Raw genomic sequence first — 24,321 nt, 5'->3', positions numbered from 1 at the left:
ACTGCCTTTAAGTAACTCACTGTCTTTATTTCTACCAAAGGAGATTAATACCTTAAAAAAGAAAAGCCTACTGCAGTTCTATAACAAAGGTATAACTTCTTTAATAATGGTATCTTCAAAACTCTATGAGAGCCTAATAGAGGAGTTATTTCTTAGTGCTAGGAGAGCATGGTGAGGGGAAGTGATTTCTCCACTGTTCCTTGAAGAATGACTACAGGTTTAGTGAGAGAGAAAGACATTCCAAGAAAAGAAGCAGTCTGAGCTGTGGCATGTAGGCTGTAAGGAGAATAGGATGCTGCAAGGACAAATAATTGGTGATGTTATAGAATACCTTATTCTTTGAAGATAATAATGGCTAAAACCACTTCAGGATAATGGGATTTATTCTACACCTGACCCAAGGATGTTTGACACCAAGGATATCTGACAGCAAACATATAATAAGAATTATGCCAATATTAATGAATTTTTTGGGAAAGTATCTTATGAATTAAATTCCACTGATCCAGTTTAATTTCTTGATTAATGAATAGACTACAAAGCTCTCAAATACATCATGGGGGCAAAATGCTCTGAGGTGAGAGTGGCAGGCTCAGAAAGAATATTCTTGGAATTAAAAGGGCAGGATATAAATATTCTGCTGCTTCTATCCTTGTCACCATGAATTTTCCAAGGTCTGCATACGTTCCTATGTCATAGATTACCTTTCCCTCCTACGACATAGTTCCTCAGCATCGACTCACCTTTTTGTTATATGGAGTTCCCCAAGCCAGTGTCACAAACGTAAATGCCTACAAGTGCTGGGTGGATAATATGAGTAAAACTGGCTGAGTGGGGACTGGTAAACTAAGAGTGTCTGCCTCGCTCAAAGAAGGAAGCTGCTATTTTGCCCTAGCCAGCCACTGCCATGTAGGAATGCAGGCTAAGGGTTGTCAGAACTGCAACATTTTCAAGAGAAGCCAGAAATTCTGATTTTTATTATGGAAACTCTCAACTTGGCAACTAGTTGGAAAAAAAACAAAAAACAACCCTCTAAGCAGGCCAACAAAACATGTCTATGGGCCTGATTCTACTCCTGGGCTCTAGTTTGTGAGACTTTGTCTGAAACTTTCCTAGTTTTCTGTGATATCATACTTGAAGGAATGAAGGACTGTTCCATCTCCTTCTGACATTACTGATTTCCCAAATATGGACTCACCCTCCTCTTCTTGTGGAGCACTATTTGAGACCACCCTCTAAGTACTATTTGGCACCTGCCTTTAAGTAACTCACTGTCTTTATTTCTACCAAAGGAGATTAATACCTTAAAAAAAAAAAAAAAAGCCTACTGCAGTTCTATAACAAAGGTATAACTTCTTTAGTAATGGTATCTTCAAAACTCTATGAGAGCCTAATAGAGGAGTTATTTCTTAGTGCTAGGAGAGCATGGTGAGGGGAAGTAATTTCTCCACTGTTCTCACTCCTATATTTTATTTATTTACTTATTTATTTTTTAGATTTTATTTATTTGAGAGAGAGAGACAGAGATAGTGAGAGAGAGAGAGCACAAGTGGGTAGGAGAGGGAGAAGCAGGCTCCCCACAGAGCAGGGAGCCCAATGCAGGACTCCATCCCAGGACCCTGGGATCATGACCTGAGCTGAAGGCAGACGCTTAACCGACTGAGCCACCCAGGCACCCTGTTCTCACTCCTTTAAACATCAATTTTTACCCCTCTCCTTGTGGTATCATGAACTATGCCAATAGTCTTCCCCTTCATTCTTGCCTGGTCATGCCCTTTATGACATATGAATGGCCTTACCACCTTGGAATGACAAATCATTTATTCATACCTTGGCAATCCTTTGCATATTTCTTTGATCATCCCCCTGTGTCATGATGAGTAACCTCATCCCAGGACTGCAATTTGGGATGGGGATTGGGAAGATACAATCTGTATGGCATCACAAAAGGATGAGGTTGTTTGGAAAAGTTCATGGTGTCATAAGACAATGCCTGCATTAACGAAGATTTTAAAAAGAATCAAAAATTTAGGGAAGGATGCTTACAAACTGTGATTTAGATCTCTTTAGAATGAATAAGAAGTATAAAATTAGTTTTCCAAGTATTTCAGGTTAACTTTTATCAGAGTGAAGTTTTTTTTTTTTTAAAGATTTTATTTATTTATTTGACAGAGAGATAGAGAGCACAAATAGGCAGAAAGGCAGGCAAAGGGGGAGGGAGAAGCAGGCTCTCCGCCGAGCAGGGAGCCCGATGTGGGACTCCATCCCAGGACCCTGGGATCATGACCTGAGCCGAAGGCAAACGCTTAACCGACTGAGCCACCCAGGTGCCCCCAGAGTGGAGTTTTATAGGATATCTTTAAAGAGACTTTGCTCTCTGGATATAGTGTCTATTTCTTAGGTGGAGTGAGAGGTTATCTTTTTTTTTAACTTCACGGAATGAAAATCCAGAGATTAGGAATAAGATTTCTATAACTGCAGTCATTGCACATTTTAAGGCTTTTTGCTGGAAGGAAAAAAAATTATAAATGTAGCCCATAATATTTATTTGATACTGTTCCTTACTGCAGCATGGGCGAATTTTATTCTCACTAAATTTTTATAATCCATGGAATATATACCTCAGGATTTTTCATACTACTTTGTATGAAATAGTTTATTCTTTCCTTTTTTTAAAGACGGCTAAGTGGGAGTAGGATTATTATTTTAAGGATATTATAAAACTTTTTGGGCAGGGATAGGCTAATTTTTAAAGCAAGAGGCTCTTGAAATTATGGTCATTGTAACATGGATCTAGATATTATGATTTATGGTTATTAGTATTTATCTCCTGTATGTTAGTCACTGTAATATCAGTGGGCAGAGGATACAATTTCCATTCTATTTCTAAAGAAAAAAAGACAAAAATAAAAATCAAATCCCTTTGCCAAAACACTGAGAAAAAAAATCCCTAACAACGTAATGACCTAACATAATTAGGTGATTTTATTTCATTCATTCAACAAATATGTATTGATTGCCTACTATATGCATCAGACACCGTGTTAAGCTCTCAGTAAACAGTGATAAACCAAATATTGTCTATCCTATCATGGATCTTATGGTCTATGAGAGAGACAGAGAAAAATAATTAAGGAAAGATATATGTGAATATCTGTATATGTAAATGAATTTGTGCATATATGTGCATACATACACATATACACACATCCTATCAGGGAGAATAATGGAAAGGAAGAGAAGGAAGTTATTTTATTTTATTTTTTTTAAAGATTTTATTTATTTATTCATGAGAGACAGAGAGAGAGAGAGAGAGAAGCAGAGGGAGAAGCAGGCTCCCAAGGAGCAGGGAGCCCGATGCGGGACTCCATCCCAGGACCCTGGGATCATGACCCGAGCCGAAGGCAGACGCTTAACCATCTGAGCCACCCAGGCGCCCCAGGAAGTTATTTTAGATTGAGCGGTTGGAGTAGACTTTTCCGAGCCAGTAGCCCTCGAGTTCTAATAAATAAGAAAGATCTAGTCATGTAAAATATAGGGGAAATAGTGGTCTACTGAAGTGGGCACAGCTTGGGCAAAAGCCTTAGCTGGGAATGGTTTCTAAGAACAAAGAAACCAACATGGCCAGAGCATAGTGACTGAGAAGAAGGTAATGAGAAACGAGGCTGAACAGAAAGACAGGAGCTATCAGGAAGAGCCTTGATAGAGAATAAGGAGTTTGGATGAGAAGCCATTGTTTTCAAGTAGAGCATTGTTATGTTTTATTTTTTATTTTACTTTTTAAAAAACATTTATTTACTTATTTTAGAGAGAGAGATCGGTGGGGGGGGGGGGGGGGGGGGGGGGGGGGGTAGAGAGTCACAAGCAGACTCTGCGCTGAGTGCAGAGCCAGACATGGGGCCCAACCTCATGACTGAGCAGAAAACAAGAATTTGATGGACAAGGACGCTTAACCCACTGTGCCCCGAGCAGTGCTATGTTTTAAAGATCATCCCCAACTGCTGTGTGGAGAATGGATTGGAGGGGATCAGAGTGGGAGTAGGACACTAGTTTGAGGCTGGTAGCAGGAGAGAGAAAGTAGTCATGTATCTTACAGGTAGGATCAACAGAACGTGTCGATGTATTAGGTAGGTAGTGGGAAGGGAAACTATGAATCAGGGATGACTCACAGGGTTTTGGCTTGAGCAACTGGGTGCGTACCTCTGGGAAGCAGATGTCAAGACAGAGCTAGATGTGCAAAAGGTTTATCAGGGAATAACACTTCTGAAAGGAAAAGAGGCAAAAGCAGAAATGTGAAAGGGGAGGTCGCCAGCAATGATGCAAATCTGATAGTCTCTGCCAGCCCAATGGGGAGCTCCCGGGGAAAGATGGCGGGCGAGTTAGTGCAGTTCTACACTGGCCTAGGCCCTTGTCCTACCGCCTTGCTCATTCATTGCTGGGCGCCTCCCCAAGAAGAGTATGCTCTCACTTTATACCAGAAGAAGAGTGTACCTTTGGCTTTAAAAGCTGAGGTGGACCCTGAAGCCAGTAAGAGCTAGAGAGGCTGTCAGCTAACCACACTCCTCACAGCTGGGCAGCCAGACTTTTTTGAAGGGGGGCATTAGAAGCACATCCGCATGGCTCCCCCAGGGAACAGTAGGTAGGAGAAGATCAAGAATTTAGTTTTAAACAAGAGCGGGATGAAGTTAGTTAATTATATCATTGATTATCAAATACTTATTGGGTTTCCGTAATAGGCCATTCAGATATAAAAACTATGCACAGGGGTGCCTGGGTGGCTCAGTGGTTAAGCATCTGTCTTCGGCTCAGGTCATGATCCCAGGACCCTGGGATAGAGCCCTGAGTCAGGCTCCCAGCTCAGTGGGGAGACTGCTTCTCCCTCTGCCCCCTCCTCTCCACTCTCCACTCCTCTCTCTTTCTCTCAAATAAATTAATAAAATCTAAAAAGAAAGAAAAGAAATACCATGCACATAGTTGCAGGCAGTCTGGATTTCAAAAAAGATGTTTGGGTTGGAGATACTTGAGAATGAGCAAATGTATGATATTTATTAAGGTCATGGACTGGCTGGGATCACCCAATAAAAGGCAAAATCATTTTTAACCCTGAGAGGTATCATTTTCTGGGGACTGCTTGGAGGCAATTTGGGTCGTCACATTGACAAGAGGGACAAGGAGGTAGGGTCCAGGGATGTAAAACATCCTGAAATGCATGGGAAATCCTGCCCAATGAAGAAGTGTCCGACGAAAACACCAATAGTGCCCTTGTGGGAAAATTGGCTATAGACAGAGAAGTGGTTCCAGAACCAACCCCTGGGACATGCCAACGTTTAGAAGCTGTGTAATGGAGAAAAATGTCTCAAAGGAGACTGAAAAGGTGTATCTAGAAAGGTAGAAAGAAAACTAGGAGAGAATGGTGTCAGATGCCAAAGAGTGCAAAGTGTTTCAAGGAGAGAGGAGTAAGCAGCAAAGAATTCTGCTAATAGTTAATTAAGATGAGGACAGAAAATTGTCTAGTCACAGGTGAGCTTAGTAAGAGAAATGTCAGAGGAGAGGAGGAGATGGAAGCCAGATTGGCATAAGCTGAGAGTAAAAGGGAGGGGAACAAGTAGAGAAAGGAATTTTTATTTTTTTAAAGATTTTATTTATTTGACAGAGAGAGATACACAGTGAGAGAGGGAACACAAGCAGGGGGAGTGGGAGAGAGAGAGAAGCAGGCTCCCAAGGAGCAGGGAGCCCGATGTGGGGCTTGATGCGGGGCTCGATCCCAGGACCCTGGAACCATGACCTGAGCTGAAGGCAGATGCTTAACGACTGAGCCACCCAGGCGCCCCTGAAGGTAGACCTTTAACGACTGAGCCACTCAGGTGCTCTGAGGAAGGAATTTTTATTTTTTATTTTTTTCTAAGATTTTATTTATTTGACAGAGAGAGAGAGAGCGAGAGCAGGAACACAAGTGGGGGGAGTGGGAGAGGGAGAAACAGGCTTCCCGCGGAGCTGGGAGCCCGATGCGGAGCTCGATCCCAGGACCCTGGGATCATGACCTGAGCCGAAGGCAGACGCTTAACGACTGAGCCACCCAGGCACCCCGAGGAAGGAATTTTTAAAGGAATTTGCACACATTATAACCAGAGGAACAAATTATAGGGTGATTTGGAATCAAGGTAAGGGTTTTATTTCAAATATTTTATTATGAAAGTTTTAAACAGACAGAAAAATTGAATGAAATTCACAGTAAATATCACTAAATTCTATAATAAAAACGTTACTCTATTTGTTTTATCACATCTTTTTATCTATTCATAGGGAAGGGATTTTTAAAAATGGAAAACACTCCTAGAGCATGTTTGTATGCCTAGAGTGTGATGGCTAGGGGAGATAAATGATACAGGGAAGACAGGGGATGGCCAAGTGAGAAAAACGAAGTCCTTGAGAACTGAGGGGAATGGATTCAGGTAAAGGGACTGCCTTTTATTGTTACAGGAGGAAAGAAAGAGGAACTGGTTACAGAATCATGTAGGTTTGTGGATTTGATAGTAGGAAAATGTGGCAGACACTACACTGTTGCCTAACTAACAGCTTAGACCCTCTCCTCTTGCTAATAGAACCCAAAATTTGGCATCACTGGCCCAGACCCAGGGAGTTTATAGTGGTTGGTCTCAGCCAGTTGACTACTGCATTCCCCTTTGCCAGATACTAACTTTCCCATCATATCTTGCAGCTAAGAGAATGGCCATAGAACCTATTTCTGGTCAATGGAACTTAAGGGTTGTTTGCTGAGGGGGCTTCAGTGAAAGCTTTTCCTTTGCTGAGAAAAGGGGGGGAACTTCTCACATAAAAGGTCCTTTTGCTGCCTTCATCCAACTCCTGTGTTTTTCTTATTTTTGAATGTGGTCAAGTTCATGATGCAGGAAGTATGACAGCCATCTTTCAACCTTCAGTAAACTTGAAGATGAAAAGCCAGAGCTGAGAGAAGGCAAGAGGTAGGCAATATGATAATACTGTTTAGCAGCTGAACCAATGCCAACCACTGTCTCCTGCAGGCTTATTATTACCATAGAAAAATAAACTCCAATTCACTGAAGCCCTTGTAGTCAGGTTATGTCACTTTAGCTGAATATAGATACAGAATATGAAGGAGGTACGGTGGCTATCCCTTTTTTTCTCCTGAACACCTCCTCCTATCTTGATCCTAGTTACAGACTCTATTCCCAGGCCACAGGAATAAATACCTGATCTAAACAGAACTTGGATTCTTTCTGCTGAAAATTTTAAACTTAATTAGGAATACCCAAAGGCAGAAGGAGATAATCTATTATCCCTTCTAGAAAGAAGGCCCAAGATCACTTGCCCCTGGGATTGTTTCCCTCTTAGTCTGTCTACGAGTTACTCAATTATCCTCTCAATAAATCCCCCTTTTCTTAAAGTTAGTTAGAATTGGTTTCTGTTGCTTTGAACCAATGGTTCTCAACGAGAACCTGCCTCTTAATGAATATCTTGCAATGTCTGGAGATATTTTTGGTTGACACAACTGAGGGTGGGTAATTTTGGCATCTAGAGTATAGATACCAGGGATGCTGGTAACATCTATAATGCACAGGACAATCCCCACGACAAAATGTATTTGACTCAAAGTGTCAATAGTGCTACTGTTGAGAAACCCTGCTTTATTTTTTTTTTTAAGATTGTATTTATTGATTTGACAGAGAGAGACACAGCAAGAGAGCAGCGGGAGTGGGACAGGCGGAAGCAGGCTTCCCGCTGAGCAGGGAGCCCGATGCGGGGCTCGATCCCAGCAATATAGAACTACAGTGGTAGAGACAAGGAAAAGGAATATTTTGGGTTTATCCAGGGCTGGGTTTTTTTTTCAGGTAAGAGCAATACGAGGAAATAAAGATAAGGGAGTTGATGTTTATATGGGACTTATTTTACTGATGAACAAGAGAAATTAAGCTAGATAATGAGGAAAGAAATAACAAGAGAGAAGTGATAGGGGCGCCTGGGTGGCTCAGTGGGTTAAGCAGCTGCCTTCGGCTCAGGTCATGATCCTGGGGTCCTGGGATCGAGCCCCACATCCGGCTCCCTGCTCAGCAGAGAGCCTGCTTCTCCCTCTCCTTCTGCCTGCCACTCTGCCTTCTTGTGTTCTCTCTTTCTATGTCAAATAAATAAAATCTTTTAAAAAAAGAAGAGAGAGAAGTGATAATAAAAAATGATGGGAAAGAAAAATTAAGAAAACAATCCCATTTACAATTGCATCAAAAATAATAAAATACCTAGAAAATAAATTTAAACAAGGAGGTGAAACACCTATACACTGAAAACTATAAGACATGGATGAAAGAAATTTAAGAAGACACAAATAAATTAAAAGATATTCCATGCTCATGGATTGGAAGAACAAATATTGTTAAAATGTCCATACTACCCACAGCAATCTACAGATTCAATGCAAATTCAAGTGGCATTTTTAAAACAGAAATTGAAGAAAATAATCCTAAAATTTATATGTAACCATAAAAGACCCAAAATAGCCAAGGCAATCTTGAGAAAGAATTACAAAGCCAGAGGCGTCACGCTTCCTGATTTCAAACTATATTACAAAACTGCGGTAACCAGAACAATATGGTATTAACATAAAAACAGACATAATGGCTCAATGGAACAGAACACCCAGAAATAAATCCATGCATATATGGTCAATAATTAATTTATGAAGAATGCAAAATGGGAAAGGACAGATTCTGCAATAAATGCTGTTGGGAAAACTGGACAGCAACATGCAGAAGAAAAACTGGACCACTATCTTACACAAGAAACAAAAATCAATACAAAATAGATTAAACACATGAATGTAAACCTGACACCATAAAACTCTTAGAAGAACTTCCACGTGGGTGGTAAGCTCCTTAACATCAGTCTTGGTGATGACTTTTTTGGAATTCACACCAAAAGCAAAGGCAGGAAACACAAAAATAGGGGTGCTTCAGTGGCTGGGTCAGTTAAGCGTCTGCTTTCAGTTCAGGTCATGATCGCAGGGTCCTGGGATCGAGCCCTGCATCAGGCTCCCTGCTGAGCAGGGAGCCTGCTTCTCCCTCTCCCTCTGCTGCTCCCTCCTGTTTGTGCTCTCTGTGCTTTTAAGTAAATAAATAAATAATCTTAAAAAGAGAAAAAGAAACACAAAAATAAACAAATGAGACTGCATCAAACTAAAAAGTTTCTGCAGAGCAAAGGAAACTCTTCAACAAAATGAAAAGGCAATCGATTGAATGGGAGACAGTATTTGCAAATCATATATTTGGTAAGGGGTTAATAACCAAGTACATAAAGAACGCATATAACTCAATAGCAAAAAATAGGGGCACCTGCTGGCTTAGTCGGTAGAGCATGCAGCTCTTGATCTCAGGCTCATGACTTCAAGCCCGATTTTGGGCACAGAGATTACCTTAAAAAATCCAATTTTAAAATGGGCAGAAGATCTGAATAGACATTTTCCATTAAATTTATTTTCTAGGTATTTTATTATTTTTTGATGCAATTGTAAATGGGATTGTTTTCTTAATTTTTCTTTCCCATGGTCAAGAGACACATGAAAAGATGCTCAATATCACTAGTCATCAGAGAAATGCAAATCAAAACCACAATGAGGGGCGCCTGGGTGGCTCAGTCGTTAAGCGTCTGCCTTCAGCTCAGCTCATGGTCCCAGGTTCCTGGGATCGAGCCCCACATTGGGCTCCCTGCTCTGCCAGAAGCCTGCTTCTCCCTCTCCCACTCCCCCTGCTTGTGTTCCCTCTCTCGCTGTGTCTCTCTCTGTCAAATAAATAAATAAATAATCTTAAAAAAAACCCAAAACACAATGAGATATCACCTCATCGATACACCTAGATAGAATAGCTATTATCAAAAAGACAAGAAATAACAAATAACAAGTGTTGGAGAGGATGTGGAGAAGAGGGAACCCTTGTACACTGTTGGTAGGCATGTAAATTGGTGCATCCACCATAGGAAATAATATGGAGGTTCCTTAAAAGATTAAAAATAGAACTACCATTTGATCTAGCAATTCCACTACTGGTATTTATCCCAAGGAAATGAAAATACTAACTTGTAAAGCTACCTGCATCTCCATGTTCATTGCAGGATTATTTACAATAGCCAAGACATGGAAACAACCTAAGTATCCACTGATGGATGCATGGATAAAGAAGTTGTGGTATCTATATACAATGGAATATTATTTAGCCATAAAAATAAGAAAATTCTGCCATTTGCAACAGCGTGGATGGACCTTGAGGGCGAGATGCAAAATGAAATAAGTCAGACAGAGAAAGACAAATACCATATGATCTCACTTATATGTGGAATCTAAAAAAAAAACAAAAACAGGGGCACCTGGGTGGCTCAGTCGGTTAAGTGTTCAGCTCAGGTCATGATCCCAGAGTCTTGGGATAGAGCCTTGCATCAGGCTCCCTGCTCAGTGGGGAGTGTGCCTCTCCCTCTCCCTACCCGCTCCCCCCCACTCATGCTCCCTCTCTTTGTCACTCTCTCTCAAATAAATAAATAAAATATTAAAAAAAAATAAAAAACAAACTCATAGAAGAGATTGGTGGTTGCCAGATCCAGGAGGTGGGGAGTGGGTGAAATAGGTGAAGGTGGTCAAAAGGTACAAACTTCCAGTTGTCAAATAAATAAATCCTGGGGACGTAAAGGATAGCTTGGTGACCATAGTTAATAAATCTTGTATAGCATTTTTGAAAGTTGCTAAGAGAGTAAATATTCTTTTAAGTGTTTACTCATTTATTTTAGAGAGAGAGCAAGTGAGCACGGGGGCCCAGTGGAGAGCTGGGGGGAAAGGTAGAGGGACAGGCAGAGAATCTCAAACAGACTTCGCACTGAATGCAGAGCTCCATCCTACCACCCTAATCAGAATGACCTGAGATCAGGTCCTGAGTGGAAATCAAGAGTAGGATGCTTAACTGACTGAGCCAACCAGTTGCCCCACTAAGAGAATAAATCCTAAAAAGTCTCATCATAAGAAAAAAATTTGTTTATTTATTTATTTATTTTTTTATTCTTATGTTAATCCCCATACATTACATCATTAGTTTTAGATGAAGTGTTCCATGATTCATTGTTTGTGCATAACACCCAGTGCTCCATGCAGAATGTGCCCTCCTCAATACCCACCACCAGGCTAACCCATCCTCCCACCCCCCTCCCCTCTAGAACCCTCAGTTTGTTTTTCAGAGTCCATCGTCTCTCATGGTTCATCTACCCCTCCGATTTCCCCCACTTCATTCTTCCTCCCGCTACCTTCTTCTTCTTCTTCTTCTTTTTTTTTTTTTTAACATATATTGCATTATTTGTTTCAGAGGTGCAGATCTGAGATTCAACAGTCTTGCACAATTCACAGCGCTTACCAGAGCACATACCCTCCCCAGTGTCTATCACCCAGTCACCCCATCCTTCCCACCCCACCCCCCACTCCAGCAACCCTCAGTTTGTTTCCTGCAATTAAGAATTCCTCATATCAGTGAGATCATATGATACATGTCTTTCTCTGTTTGACAAGAAAAAAATGTATAATTATGTGTGATGATGGATGTTAACTAGACTTATTGTAGTGATCATTTCACAATATATACATATTGAATATATAATTTTGAAACATTATGTTGTACACCAAAACTAATATAATGTTATTTGTTAATTATACTTCAATAAAGAAAAAAAAAACTCCGATGAAATCAAGTTGATCTAGAGATAACTCGTATCCTGTAGAGCTTCTTAAAAATGCAGAATCTCAGGCCTCATTGTAGATCTACTGAATCAGAATCTGCATTTTAACAAAATCCTCACATGATCTGTATGCACATTAAGGTCTGGGAAGAGGATTTAATAAAGGTGAAAATTTTTGCACGGGGGATGCTGAAAAGACGCTTCTGGCAGAATTTTTTAAATCAGAGGTTAGCAAAAAAAATTTTTTTTTTCTGTAAAGAGCTAGGTAGTAAATATTTTTAGCTTTGAGGGCCAAACAGTCTGTTACAACCACTCAACCCCACCATTATAGTACAACAGCAACCAGGGACAGTACATAAACAAGTGAGTGTGACTGTTGAGTATGGCTTTGTTTCCAAAAAACTATTTGCAAAAACAGGCAGTTGGTTGATTTGGTCCAAGGGCCATAGTTTTCTGACCCCTGATCTAAACCTTAGTAAAATGAGTAAGTCTTGGCTCCCATGTAGAGTGTACTGTTGAGTTTTCTTGTTCTGATTACTTACTGTCTCTTGTCAGTAAATACTCCTCTGCCTCCCTCTCTCTTCTTCTGAAGATAATGAAGAACTTGGCCAGTTGATGCTCTCTGGGATCCTAGAAGAAGTGAGAAGGGGGAGAACTAAAGTGTTAGGAAGCCAGAATCTCCTTGACATCATTTTTTTTCTGTCCAAAGTACCAAGAGATGTACTATAGGGCAGGCTTTACATCAGCTGTTTCTTTAGAGTTGTTTCCCTTTTATTTTCTCCTGGCTTCCAGTAAACTCATTTTGAGCTTCTCCTCTGAGCCAAGGGAAATCAAGAAAAGATATTTTATCCTTGCATAGACCACGTTGAGCAATAGCCCCTTGATGGCAGTGGCAGTGGTAATCAGAGAGGGATTCAAAGGTAACAGGCTGGAGGTTGGGGGTACTGGAGGGGAAGAGAAATAGTATCTATTGAGCATCTCCTCTCTAACACTTTATATACATCATTTGAATCCTTACAGTAAGTCCAGTATTATGACCCCAGGATACAGATGGAGAAACTGAAATCATTATTTTATCAAACGTTAATATAGCAATTACTGTATGCCAGGCACTGCTCTGCTTTACAAATATAAACTCATTTAACCCTCAGAACTCTATGAGGGGGAACCATTATTACCTCCATGTTAGAAATGGGGAAACCATGCTATGGAGACTGGTTAAGTAACTTCCAGAGGAAATTCAGTTAATAAAGGTAGAGCTGGGTTTTTAATCCAGACAGGATAGGATCCTGTTCTGACTCCAAAACCTTGTTTTTTCCCTTGTACAATGTAATAATAGTATGTTCTCCAGTTCTCCTCCCCATCAGATTTTCCATCAGTGCTAAACTCCCCAAGTTTGGGGTTACCTATTAAGTAACATTTCCTTATTAGTCCCTCAGATCATAGCATGTTTCCAGGGCTCATTATCAACATCTCTATTTTTCCCTACCACAAAACAATCTTTATTAGTATAAGAGATGCTGTTGCCTGCTTTATATGAACATGACATTCTGAAATATTTTCCTCAGCAATTTCTCCTAATTCTGGATCTTGCTGTTTAATCTTTGTTTGCCCTGTCTTCCTTGTCTTCTCTTTTTTGTTCATGCCAGAATATTGTTGAGAATAATGCTGACATCTCAGTCACCACACTAGTGTACATTATCTTTTTCCTCTTGTTATTGGACTAATCCAATTTTCTTATTTTCCATTATTCATCTCCATTGGATTACTATAAATAATCTAGATACATTATTACCAGATCTTTCAGGGTGTCCCCTTAAAGGGTCTATCCCAAATCTTAGTGCCTGGATCAGGCACTATGTGTTTGGCCCTCTGGTAGATAATGGGTAATAAAAATGTGGAAGATGGGGATGCCTGTGTGGCTCAGTTGGTTAAGCATCTGCCTTTGGCTCAGGTCATGACTTCAGGTCTTGGGATCAAATCCCGCATTCTGCATCTGGCTCCTTGCTCAGCGGGGAGCCTGTTTCTCCCTCTGCCTGCCACTCCCCCTGCTTGTGCTCTCTCTCTCTGACAAATAAATAAATAAAATCTTTAAAAAAATGTGGAAGATGTATTTACAGTTTAGTGTTTTCCAGTGTTGGGATGTGGTATTGTCTCCTGATCTGACACTAATATTGATTATTAATGTTACATAGCCAATATACAATAATATTTCCCATGTTCTTCAAATTGAAATTCAGTGCTCCTACATCACCTCTTGAATATTCTTACTCTAGTGCTTTTGCTCTTCAATCTATCCATCGGAACAGAACATGATTATTTTCCTTACATTTGCCTCTGCCATTAAATCTTCATTAGAGGCAGAATCACAACATTCTAAGACTTTGATGATGATAAGGGAGATGGTTTAAGATTTTGACTTAAAGAAAATGGACAAGTGTTTCTAACTGAATCTTAAAAAGGTTTGAGGCATTGTTAAGTATGTCGATGAGAAGTGTGTAGGAGCAAAGTTTACTGGTCTTGAAGTCCAAAGACTTGAATTATAGTCCTAGTTCAGCCACTAAGGTAAGAATGGCTAACATTTATTGAGCACTTAGTATGTGCCAGTCACTTTTCTACTAATTGTTATGCTGTAAGGAGGAGGGTACAATTATCATCCCCATTTTACAGACAAGGAAACCGAGGCACAAAGCGCTTAAGTACTTGGAGTTGGTATGGTAAACTGAATCCGGTTTTGCAACGTAGGCAGTCTGGCTCCAAACTGGTGCAGTTAGTTACTACCCGCCTTTATTTCCTGGTAAATAGAAGCAACCATGATTAACATACATGCAGCAGGTTCTGTACTGGTTTTCTGCAATGTTTTACTCATCTAATCTACTCATTAACCCTCAGAACTCTATGAGGGGGAACCATTATTACCTCCATGTTAGAAATGGGGAAACCATGCTATGGGTGGTTAGATACATTCTGAGATAGATACCATTTTTTGCAAGCTAGAAACTCTGAGATAGATACCATTTTTTGCAAGCTAGAAAACTTGTTTTGGGCGGTACTATTACTTGGCAGACATGCTTTGGAATCAGCTTCGAGGGTCCAAAAGCTTCTCTAACCCTCGAACCACGTATATCTTTGAGCCTGTTTTCCCACCTTTAAAGGGAGGGGGAGTGGAGTAATGCCTCAGTTCTAGGAGCGGAGGCCGTGGAGAAAAGAGATAATGTGCGCAGAAGGGTGTGAGAGATGGGAGAAGGGGTAGTAAAAAGCAATCAAGCTCGGCGGCTGAGGGCCCTGCATGCACCACCACGGCTGGTGAGGATGCGGATACCAGAAAAGATTCCCGCTGGGAGGAGGCCGGGGGTGTTCCCCCGAGCGAGGCCTATAGGCGAAAATGGGCCTGGCAGCCCATCTCTGACCGGTCGGGGCGCTGCCGGCGCAGGCCAGCGGCCAAGGGGGAGGCGATCCCTGGGGCTTTGTCCCGATCCCGGGACAGCACCTCACCCGCCCAAATTCCTGCTTCGCAGGCTTCTCCATGAAAGCTAGAGAGGGAAGGGGCGCGGCTTCCCCGCCCGCGTCGCAGAGCGCCACGTCCCTCTTGGCTGCGGCTCCCCCAGGCTCCTTCGAGTTCCTGTTCCACACCGCCCGCCTCTCAGCCAGCGGGCGCGGCCTCGTCTCCACCCCCGCCAATCGGCAACTTCCGCGATCCTAATCGGGCCAATCAGGGGCTGTCGGAGGGGCGGGGGCTGTCGCCAAGGCAGCGAAGAGGCGGGAGCGCGCGGTCAACAGAGGTCCAGAGCAAAAACGCGGGCGGGGGGCTGGAGAGACAGGTTTATGTACTGCGTGCATTCAGCAGGCGGAGCCTCGAGCGCCGAGACCCGGCTTGGTAAGGCCGGGGGCCCGAGGTGGGTGCGGATCAGCGCGGCGGGAGGCTGGAGCGGGTCCTGAGATAGGGCTCAGGGCTTCGCCTGCCCTACCCTGCAGTGAGAATGGCGGGGAAAACCGCACAGTGGGCGGGCACCGGTGGAGGGGCGCTTCCAGTTGCAACCCGAGGCTTGGGGTCCCTTTTTCCACTCCACTCGTAGCAGGGCACTCAAGCTTTCTTTGGGGTAGCTGAAGGTGGTAGGCTCTTGGCCGGGAGCAGGCGTGGGTGAGTGCAGGACCGAGACCCCGACAGGGTCCAGCCTCGCCTTGGCAGGTCGATGGGCGAAGGAGGTGCCCACTGAGAAGGGGGGTGTACCCACGTTCCCTGCTGATGCACATCACCCCCGGAGCGGTCAAGCAAAACTAGGCCGGCGAATCCTGCTCTTCTGCCGGTCTGTTAACCCCGCAACCCTTGACACTTAGAGAAAGTTCGTGTCAGCTGTGGTATTGTTTTCCCTTAAGTGAGAAATAATTGCTGTGAGATGAGCTCTTTCTGTTTCGGAGATAGTACTTTCTTGTTGCACTTTCTAAATGGTAACTCCGCGAACAAATGTAGTTATTGTTGTGGTCGGTGCTGGCAGTTGGTCTTGGGTGGCAATTATTTTACAATATCCAGATTTTTTTTTTTTAAGATTTTATTTATTTATTTGTCAGAGAGAGAGAGCACAAGCAGGGGGAGCGGCAGGCAGAGGGAGAGAAAGAAGCAGGTTCCCGCTGAGCAGAGAGCCGGACATGGGGCTCGATCCTAGGACCCTGGGATCATGACCTGAACCGTCGGCAGTCGCTTAACGAACTGAGCCACCCAGGCGTCCCATAATATCCAGATATTTTATAATATCGAGACAGAGACAGGAACAGGGAGAGAGGGAAAGGAGGAGGGAGAAAATATGAACATGACCCTTGAACCATTATTCTGATTTTTGGGAGACAGAACCTCTTGAGATTCTCAGAGTGTCCACTAAACTCCTAAATTGGATAATATACATTTACACAATTGAATACGTAAGTGCTCCCATCTAAGCCTTTTATTAATGCTCTTAAATCCATGGATGAATATGAACATCAAACCACTTACTATTCTCTTGGCTAAAAAAGGGGGAAGGAGGTTAAATGCAAATATTTCTGATAGTCAATTCTGTCTGAAGGAGATTCTGGACTTTCTCTAAAGAATCGGAAAAAAAATGCTGAGACAGTTGCTTTAAGGAATTTATTAAAAGTAGAATGGTTAATAGAGGAACTGATGCAAATATTTCTGATAGTTTGAAGGAGATTCTGGACTTGCCCTGTAAGAATTGAAAGAATTGAGGAAACATTTGCTTTAAGGAATTAGTTAAAAGTTGAATGACTATAGGTATAATAGATTTGGATCCTATAACCTATAGATTCTTTTATGATTTATTTAAATTTTTGTTTCTTAGGGCCTTCCCTGGTGAATTCTGTTGAATAGTTAGGCAATATCTACATTTTTGCATCTTGTCCCTCATAGATATTATCTCAGGATTCATCTTGATTGAAGTTGAATGCAAGTTCTTGTTTCATAAAACTTGATCAGCAAGTTCAATAAATGCTGAACAAATGTCTCAACAAATGTTCCTCAGTTAATAGGGCCCAAAATTAAAAAAAAAAAAAAAAAGGAAATTTAGAATGAGAAATCTCAAATACTATTACTCTTGTGATTGGGGTGAACATGGAAACTCCTGTTTCTCATCTTGTTCTCTAAACTCTCCATGATCCGGTCTAACTTGCTAGTGAAAATTCATTTCCGCCTCCTTGTGGTTACTAGTGCTGTTCTCTTCCAACAATCTTAATATACCCATCTTGCATGGCCTAAGTCCCTGCTCTGTTCACCTTAATCTGCCCATCGGTACTTACAGTTCAACTTTTGCCAAGTTGGTTTGTGCCCTGTAAATACCAGTTAAAACGAAATGCACAATGAAAACAATGAGGGTACCTTTCAAAACACTAGTTATTAATCATGGTTGCTAATATAGACTATCAGCATAATCAATACCAGTGTCTGTTTGGGGATATGTTGTATATCTCTATAGATATATCTAATTAATTTTGTTATTTAGAATAATATTTAAGTTGCTTTCTACTTTCTAAGGGTCCTTTTGATGAATGAGGAAAATACCCTTTTAAGTATTGGGTAGCTGGAGGAATCAAATATAGGATTTTAACATGCATTGAAAGTAATCCCTGAAGTGGATAATCTTTTAAGTATCATGAGTAATTGAGTTGACTGTATTTGGTATGATAGATGATTAACTCTTTCTAAATATCTGAAGGTCTAATACTCCGGTTTCTCTTCAAAACGCATAAATCTTTCACCTTTTACTAAATATCTGAAGGTCTAGAAGGGGGGACATTTGTTATTTTTATGTTGGATATGTGCAATTAGCTTATAGACTTTAAAAAACAGACTCCTAACAATTTCAAATAATTTATTTAAGGAAAAAAATCTCAATCACTTATTGATTTTCAATCCAAAGTTAAAAAAAAACATGAAATGGTGAAAATTATTCCTGATTAGACTTTGATGGCCAGATTCCAATCCTGGCTCTGTCAAATAGTTTTGGCGAGGTCAGTTAGCTTCCTTATGCTTTATAACCTTTTGTGAAAGTTGGGTTTGAACCAAACCACCTCTGAGATCATTTCTGGTCCCAGAATTCTGTTTTAAAAATTTTAAAGCAACCTAGTGGAAATTGAGATAGCAGTTGTATGCTTTTATTTTTGGCAGAGCTTTTTAAAAAAATTTTTTTAATTATTATTTTTTTAAATTTGGCAGAGCTTTTTGGCATATTGTATTTTAGTTCTCCAAAGTACAGTATATATGAATAATGGAGACATTGTAATTTTAAATTTTTTTAAAAAGATTTTATTTATTTATTTGACAGAGAGAGCAAGAGAGCACAACCAGGGGAGCAGGAGAGGGAGAAACAGGCTCCCCGCTGAGCAGGGAACCTGATGCAGGGCTCGATCCCAGGACCCCGTGATCATGACCTGAGCCAAAGGCAGACGCTTAACCACCTGAGCCACCCAGGCGCCCGAGACATTGTAATTTTAATACATTTGTTTATTGAGTGACACAGATGAGAAACAGTATCTGCTTTCATTAAGTAAGTCTATTATCAAGGATACTGTAACCAATTAAGATTGAAAAAAGAAAGGCAATATGATGGTGTCCTTGGTTGGTGTCCTTTTCTACAGATAAGAGCATCAAAGACATTAATATCTATACTAATGTCTTGATACAGCTGAGCTGGTCATACATCTGATGCTTTATTTTGAATCTCACTTTCCTTTGGACTCTCATTTAAAAAAATATATTTTTTTAATTAAGTAATCTCTATGCCCTAAGTGGGGCTCGAACTCACAACCCCGAGATAAAGAGTTGCATGCTCCACTGACTGAGCCAGCCAGGCACTTGAATAGCTATACTAATGTCTTCATTCATGGAAGGGTTGGAGTCCAGCTAAGTTGGTCATACATCTGATACTTTACTTTGAATCTTGCTTTCCTGTGGACTCTCATTTTTAAGGGGAAAAATGGAGTTGAGTAGCTTTCCTGTGGACTCTCATTTTTAAGGGGAAAAATGGAGTTGAGTACTAGGGTACTGGTGTCCCTCATCAATGCTGCCATTGAGAAACTCAGAAGCCATTTATTTTTCTCCACCCTGCTCCTTTTCACAGAATTATGACATTGACAGGAAGAAGAACCAACCCAGGTTTCCTGGCCAAGGGCAGTGCCTTGGAGAAAGAAACCTGGGACTCTTGTTTTAATCCCGGGGAGGAAGAGATTGTATTCCTCTTTTGTTGGATGTATTCTTGTCATTGGCCTACAGCTGCATCAGGACTTTGGCTGTGGCAATGCTCAGAGGAGAGTTCTAATGCAGCCTTGCCAAAAATGACATTTAAAGGTTGTATGCCAAACTGGTATATTGCTCTTTAGGTTTTATAACTTTGTGTGTTTACAGAACAGATTTTTATTACTTTTTATAGCTATTTCATTTTCAAGACACAGAAGGCATTAATATTTACTGAGCATTTATGATTGCCATGCTTTGTGCTAATTACCATGTATTCATTCTTATTTCAGCCAATCAAAAACTTACGAAGAAGTATTAGTTCAGTTTATAGGCAGAAAATTTGAGAATCAGAGAGGCAAATAGCTTGCCAGTAATTGGGAGTGATAAGGATTCAATCTGTTGTTTATTTTTGACCATGCTGTGTTAATAAAGGTCATATGCCTTTTTTTACATATAACGTGCATGATCACTCTCCTACTTAGATGATATTATGTTAATATACCATAAAAAGAAAGAAATATATGTCTTCTTAAAATCTGAAGATATTTTATTTGCTTATTTTCTTTATAGACTGCTTAGAAATAATTCCTTTTGTTCACCAGTGAGTTTGCACATGAGCCAACTACCTATTTGACAGGTAGTTGGGTTTCAAAAAAGAAAATTTGAGCTATTTTGCTTCATTACTGATCTCTGTGACTGAGACTGGGCCAAGGTTAATTTTTTAAAGTGGTGGTGAGAGTAAAGAAAGATTCTAGTTAAGGATTTTAAGAAAAATTTCAGTTAAGGCTCTAAGGAGAAAACTTAACCTATATCTTGAAGTCTCATTGTTGAGGAAAATAAACTTTTAGTCTGAATTCTTCTTATTTACAAGGGGAGTGATATGGTAAAGCCTTGGCATCTTAAACCCAAATCTTTGTTTATTGTGGTCTTTGATTCTGTTTATTTAATATTTCTCTCTCCCCTCTCCACTGGATTTTGATGTAATTTAGTCTCCTTCCACATTGTAAAAATTTGGTACTTTTTCTATTTATAGGATGTGACAAATATATATACCATCATATGCCATTACCACTGTAATAAGGCTAAATTTATGTTTATATTTAATCTGTTTTTATTTCTTTTTTTTTTACATTTAGAACTTCTTGAGTCAGTTTTTAGTGAAAAAGCATTGACCTAGGAGCCAAGACCCACCTCTTCACTAATTTGATATTGTGCAAGTCATCTTACCTCTCTGGATCTCAGTTGCCTGATCTGTAAAAAGGAGATAAAAATTCTTTACTTATCTGAAGGTAAGTGATCAGTTAAGACAGCAAAAAATAAAAACAGATTTAATGATGGCTTAAACACACAATATTTATTTTCTCATGTAAATTTTTTTTTAAAGATTCTATTTATTTATTTGAGAATGAGAGAGAGAGAGAAAGAAAGAGAGAGCACAAGCAGGGTGAGGGGCAGAGGGAGAAGCAGACTCCCCACTGAGCAGGGAGCCCAATGCAGGGCTCGATCCTGGGATCCCAGGATCATGACCTGAGCTGAAGGCAGATGCTTAACTGACTGAGCCACCCAGGTGGCCCTCATGTAAAATAATTCTTGAAGTAGGTTCTCTAGGATAGGTATAGTAGTTTCATAAAGTTATCAGGGACCTAAGCTTTTCCCAGTTCTTTGATCTGCCATTCCTAAGGTGTGGCACTGGTCCTTGTAGTCCAGGATAGCTGCCAGAGTTCTAATCATCACAACCCAGTTCCAGGCAGCAAGGCAAAGACAAAGAGGGATCCTCTTCCTTTAAGGAGACTTCCCAAACCAAAGCTCAGGTTACCAGGGAAGCAGGGAAATGTAGCTGGATACATAGCTACCCTGAATAAAATTGGGCTTTTGTTACTGAGAAGGAAGGGACGATTTGGATATTGGCAGGAAATCGGAGTCTCTGCCATACTATGGATCGTTTTTTTCTCTTTCATCTCTGAGATCTATAAGCTACGATAACCACTTGCAGAAGCTTCTGTAATTGCCACAGAAGAGCTTTGTCTGATCATTGTCTTCAAAATGAGTAACTTTAATCTAATAAATTATGTTTCTTTTTTTTTTTACTTTTAGCCTGTGATTCATTATAGAAGCTTTCCTGTCTTATTGAGTATTTGTTCTGGTTATTACTATTATTTTTATTATTGAAATATAACTGACAATGTTATTAGTTGCAGGTATACAACATAGCGATTCATCAGTTTTATATATTACCCAGTGCTCACTCCAATAAGTGTACTTACCATCTCTCACCATACAAAGTTATTACACTATTACTGACTATATTCCCTGTGCTGCACTTTCATCCCCATGATTATTTATTTTGTAACTAGAAGTTTGTATCTCTTAATTCCTTTCACCTATTTTACCCATCCTTCTACTTCCCTTCCACTTGGCAGCCACCAGTTTGTTCTCTGGATTTATGAATCTGTTTTTGTTTGTTCATTCATTTTGTTTTTTATTATTTATTTATTTTTTTGTTTTTAAAGATTTCATTTTATTATTTATTATTTTTTATTATTATTATTTTTAAAGATTTTATTTATTTATTTGACAGAGAGACTGAGAGAGGGAACACAACAAGCAGGGGGAGTGGGAGAGGGAGAAGCAGGCTTCCCGCTGAGCAGGGAGCCCGATGTGGGGCTCGATCCCAGGACCCTGGGATCATGACCTGAGCCGAAGACAGACGCTTAACGACTGAGCCCCCAGGCACCCCTCATTTTATTATTTATTTGAGATAGAGAGCAAGAGTGAGAGAGAGGGAGAGAGAGAGAGACAGAGAGCACGAGCAGGGGGAGGGGCAGAGGGAGAGGGAGAAGCAGACTCTCCACTGAGCAGGGAGCCTGATGTGGGGCTTGATCCCAGGACCCTGGGATCATGACCTGAGCCAAAGGCAGATGCTTAACTGACTGAGCCACCCAGGTGCCCCCACTTTGTTTTTTCGATTCCACATATAAGTGAAATCATATGGGATATGACTTTCTTCATCTGATTTATTTCACTTAGCATAATACCCTCTAGGTATATCCATGTTGTTGCAAACGACAAGATTTTGTTCTTTTTTATGGCTGAGTAACATTCCAGGATATATACCACATTTTCTTTATCTGTTCATCTATCAATGGACACTGAGGTTGCTTCCATGTCTTCACTGTTGTAAATAATGCTGCAGTAAACAGGGGTGCATATAGTTTTTTCAAATTAGTGTTTTCATTTTCTTTGAATAAATACCCAGCAGTGGAATTACTAGATCATGTGGTATTTCATTTTTAATTTTTTGAGGAACCTTCATGCTGTTTTTCTAGTGATTGTACCAATTTACATTCCCACCAACAGTGCACAAGAGATCCCTTTTCTCTACATTTTGGTTTACACTTGTTATTTCTTATTGATACTAGCTATTCTGATTGGTGTGAGGTGATACCTCAATGTGGTTTTGATTTGTATTTCCCTGATGATGAATGATGTTGAGCATCTTTTCAGGTGTCTCTTGGACATCTGTCTGTCTTCTTTGGAAAAATGTCTGTTCAGGTCCTGTGCTCTTTTTTGAATCTGATTTGTTTTTTTGCTATCAAGTTGTATGAGTTCTTTATATATTTTGGATATTAACTCCTTATTGGATATATCATTTGCAAATATCTTCTCCCGTTCAGTAGATTACCTTTTTATTTTGTTGATGGATTCCTTTACTGTGCAAAAGCTTTTTAATTTGATGTAGTCCAAATAGTTTATTTTTGCTTTTGTTTCCCTTGCCAAAGGAGACATATCTAGAAAAATATTTCTAAGGCTGATGTCAAAGAGAAGAGTGCCTGCTTTTTTTTTTCCTAGGAATTTTTATGGTTTTAGGTCTCACATATAGATCTTTAATCCATTTTGAATTTATCTTTGTGTATGGTATAAGAAAATGGTCTAGTTTCATTCATTTGCTTATAGCTGTCCAGTTTTACCAAAACCATTTATTGAAGAGACTGTCTTTCCCCCATTGTATATTCTTGTCTCCTTTGTCACAGATTAGTGTTTTTTTTTTTTTTTTTTTAAGAGGGAGAGAGAGTGTGTGCAAGTTGGGGTTGGGAGAGGGAGAGACCCTATTTTTTTTTAATATTTATTTTTATATTTGAGAGAGAGAGAGAGAACACATGCATACAAGCAGGGGAGGAGAAGAGGGAGAGGGAGAGAGAGAGAGAGAGATCTCAAGCAGACTTCCCGCTAAGTGGGGAACCCGATGCAGGGCTTGATGCAGGTCTTGATCTTACAACCCTGAGATCATGCCCTGAGCCTAAACTGAGAGTTGGCTGCTCAACCAACTGAGCCACACAGGCACCCCAGGGAGAGAGAGAATCTTAAGCAGGCTTCACGCTCAGCACAAGCCTGACCTGAGGCTCAGTCTCACAACACTGAGATCATGACCTGAGCCAAATGAAGAGTTAGACACTTAACTGACTGAGCCACCCAGGCATCCCTGTTGTAGATTAATTGACTGTATAAGCATGGGTTTATTTCTGGGCTCTGTATCCTTTTTTTTTCTTTTCTTTAAATATTTATTTATTTGAGAGAGAGAGGCAGCATGAGCAGTGGGAAGGGGCAGAGGGAGAGGGAGAAACAGACTCCCTGCTGAGCAGGGAGCCTGATGAGGGGCTTGAACCCAGGACCCTGAGATCATTACTTAAGCTGAAGGCAGATGCTTAATGGACTGAGCCACCCAGGCACCCCTGGGCTCTCTATTCTGTTCTGCTGATCTATGTGTCTATTTTTGTGCCAATACCATACTGTTTTGATTACTGTAACTTTGTATTATAGCATAAAAATCTGGGATTGTGATACTTGCAGCTTTGTTCTTCTTTCTC

General features: G+C 40.6%; 1 protein-coding gene and 1 long non-coding RNA gene across 7 annotated transcripts in view; one reads left to right on the top strand and one right to left on the bottom strand.

Moving 5' to 3' along the window:
* Window positions 1-15,351, bottom strand: part of LOC118004178 — a 33,153-nt gene extending 17,802 nt beyond the window's left edge. Inside the window, exons 1-2 of the long non-coding RNA XR_004677502.1 lie at window positions 15,229-15,351; window positions 12,276-12,363 (exon numbers count right to left, since the gene is read on the bottom strand). This is a non-coding gene — a long non-coding RNA (uncharacterized LOC118004178). The remainder of the gene's footprint in view (window positions 1-12,275; window positions 12,364-15,228) is intronic.
* Window positions 15,352-15,467: 116 nt separating this feature from the next.
* Window positions 15,468-24,321, top strand: part of NUCB2 (nucleobindin 2) — a 46,492-nt gene continuing 37,638 nt past the window's right edge. For 4 of the 6 annotated variants that reach the window (XM_034995197.1, XM_034995193.1, XM_034995198.1 and 1 more), the window contains exons 1-2: window positions 15,468-15,629; window positions 20,593-20,745. The gene's annotated coding sequence lies outside the window, so the exon portion shown is untranslated. Of the gene's footprint in view, window positions 15,630-18,694; window positions 18,768-20,592; window positions 20,746-24,321 lie in introns of those variants that run through there. The other 2 variants (XM_034995194.1, XM_034995195.1) reach the window with 2 other exon arrangements.

The sequence above is a fragment of the Mirounga leonina genome, unplaced genomic scaffold, assembly GCF_011800145.1.
Source record: "Mirounga leonina isolate KUSES-001 unplaced genomic scaffold, KU_Mleo_1.0 Mir_92, whole genome shotgun sequence".
Lineage (NCBI taxonomy): Eukaryota > Metazoa > Chordata > Mammalia > Carnivora > Phocidae > Mirounga > Mirounga leonina.
The sequence above is the reverse complement of the archived record's forward strand: the minus strand, read 5'-3'. Positions and strand labels throughout refer to the sequence as shown.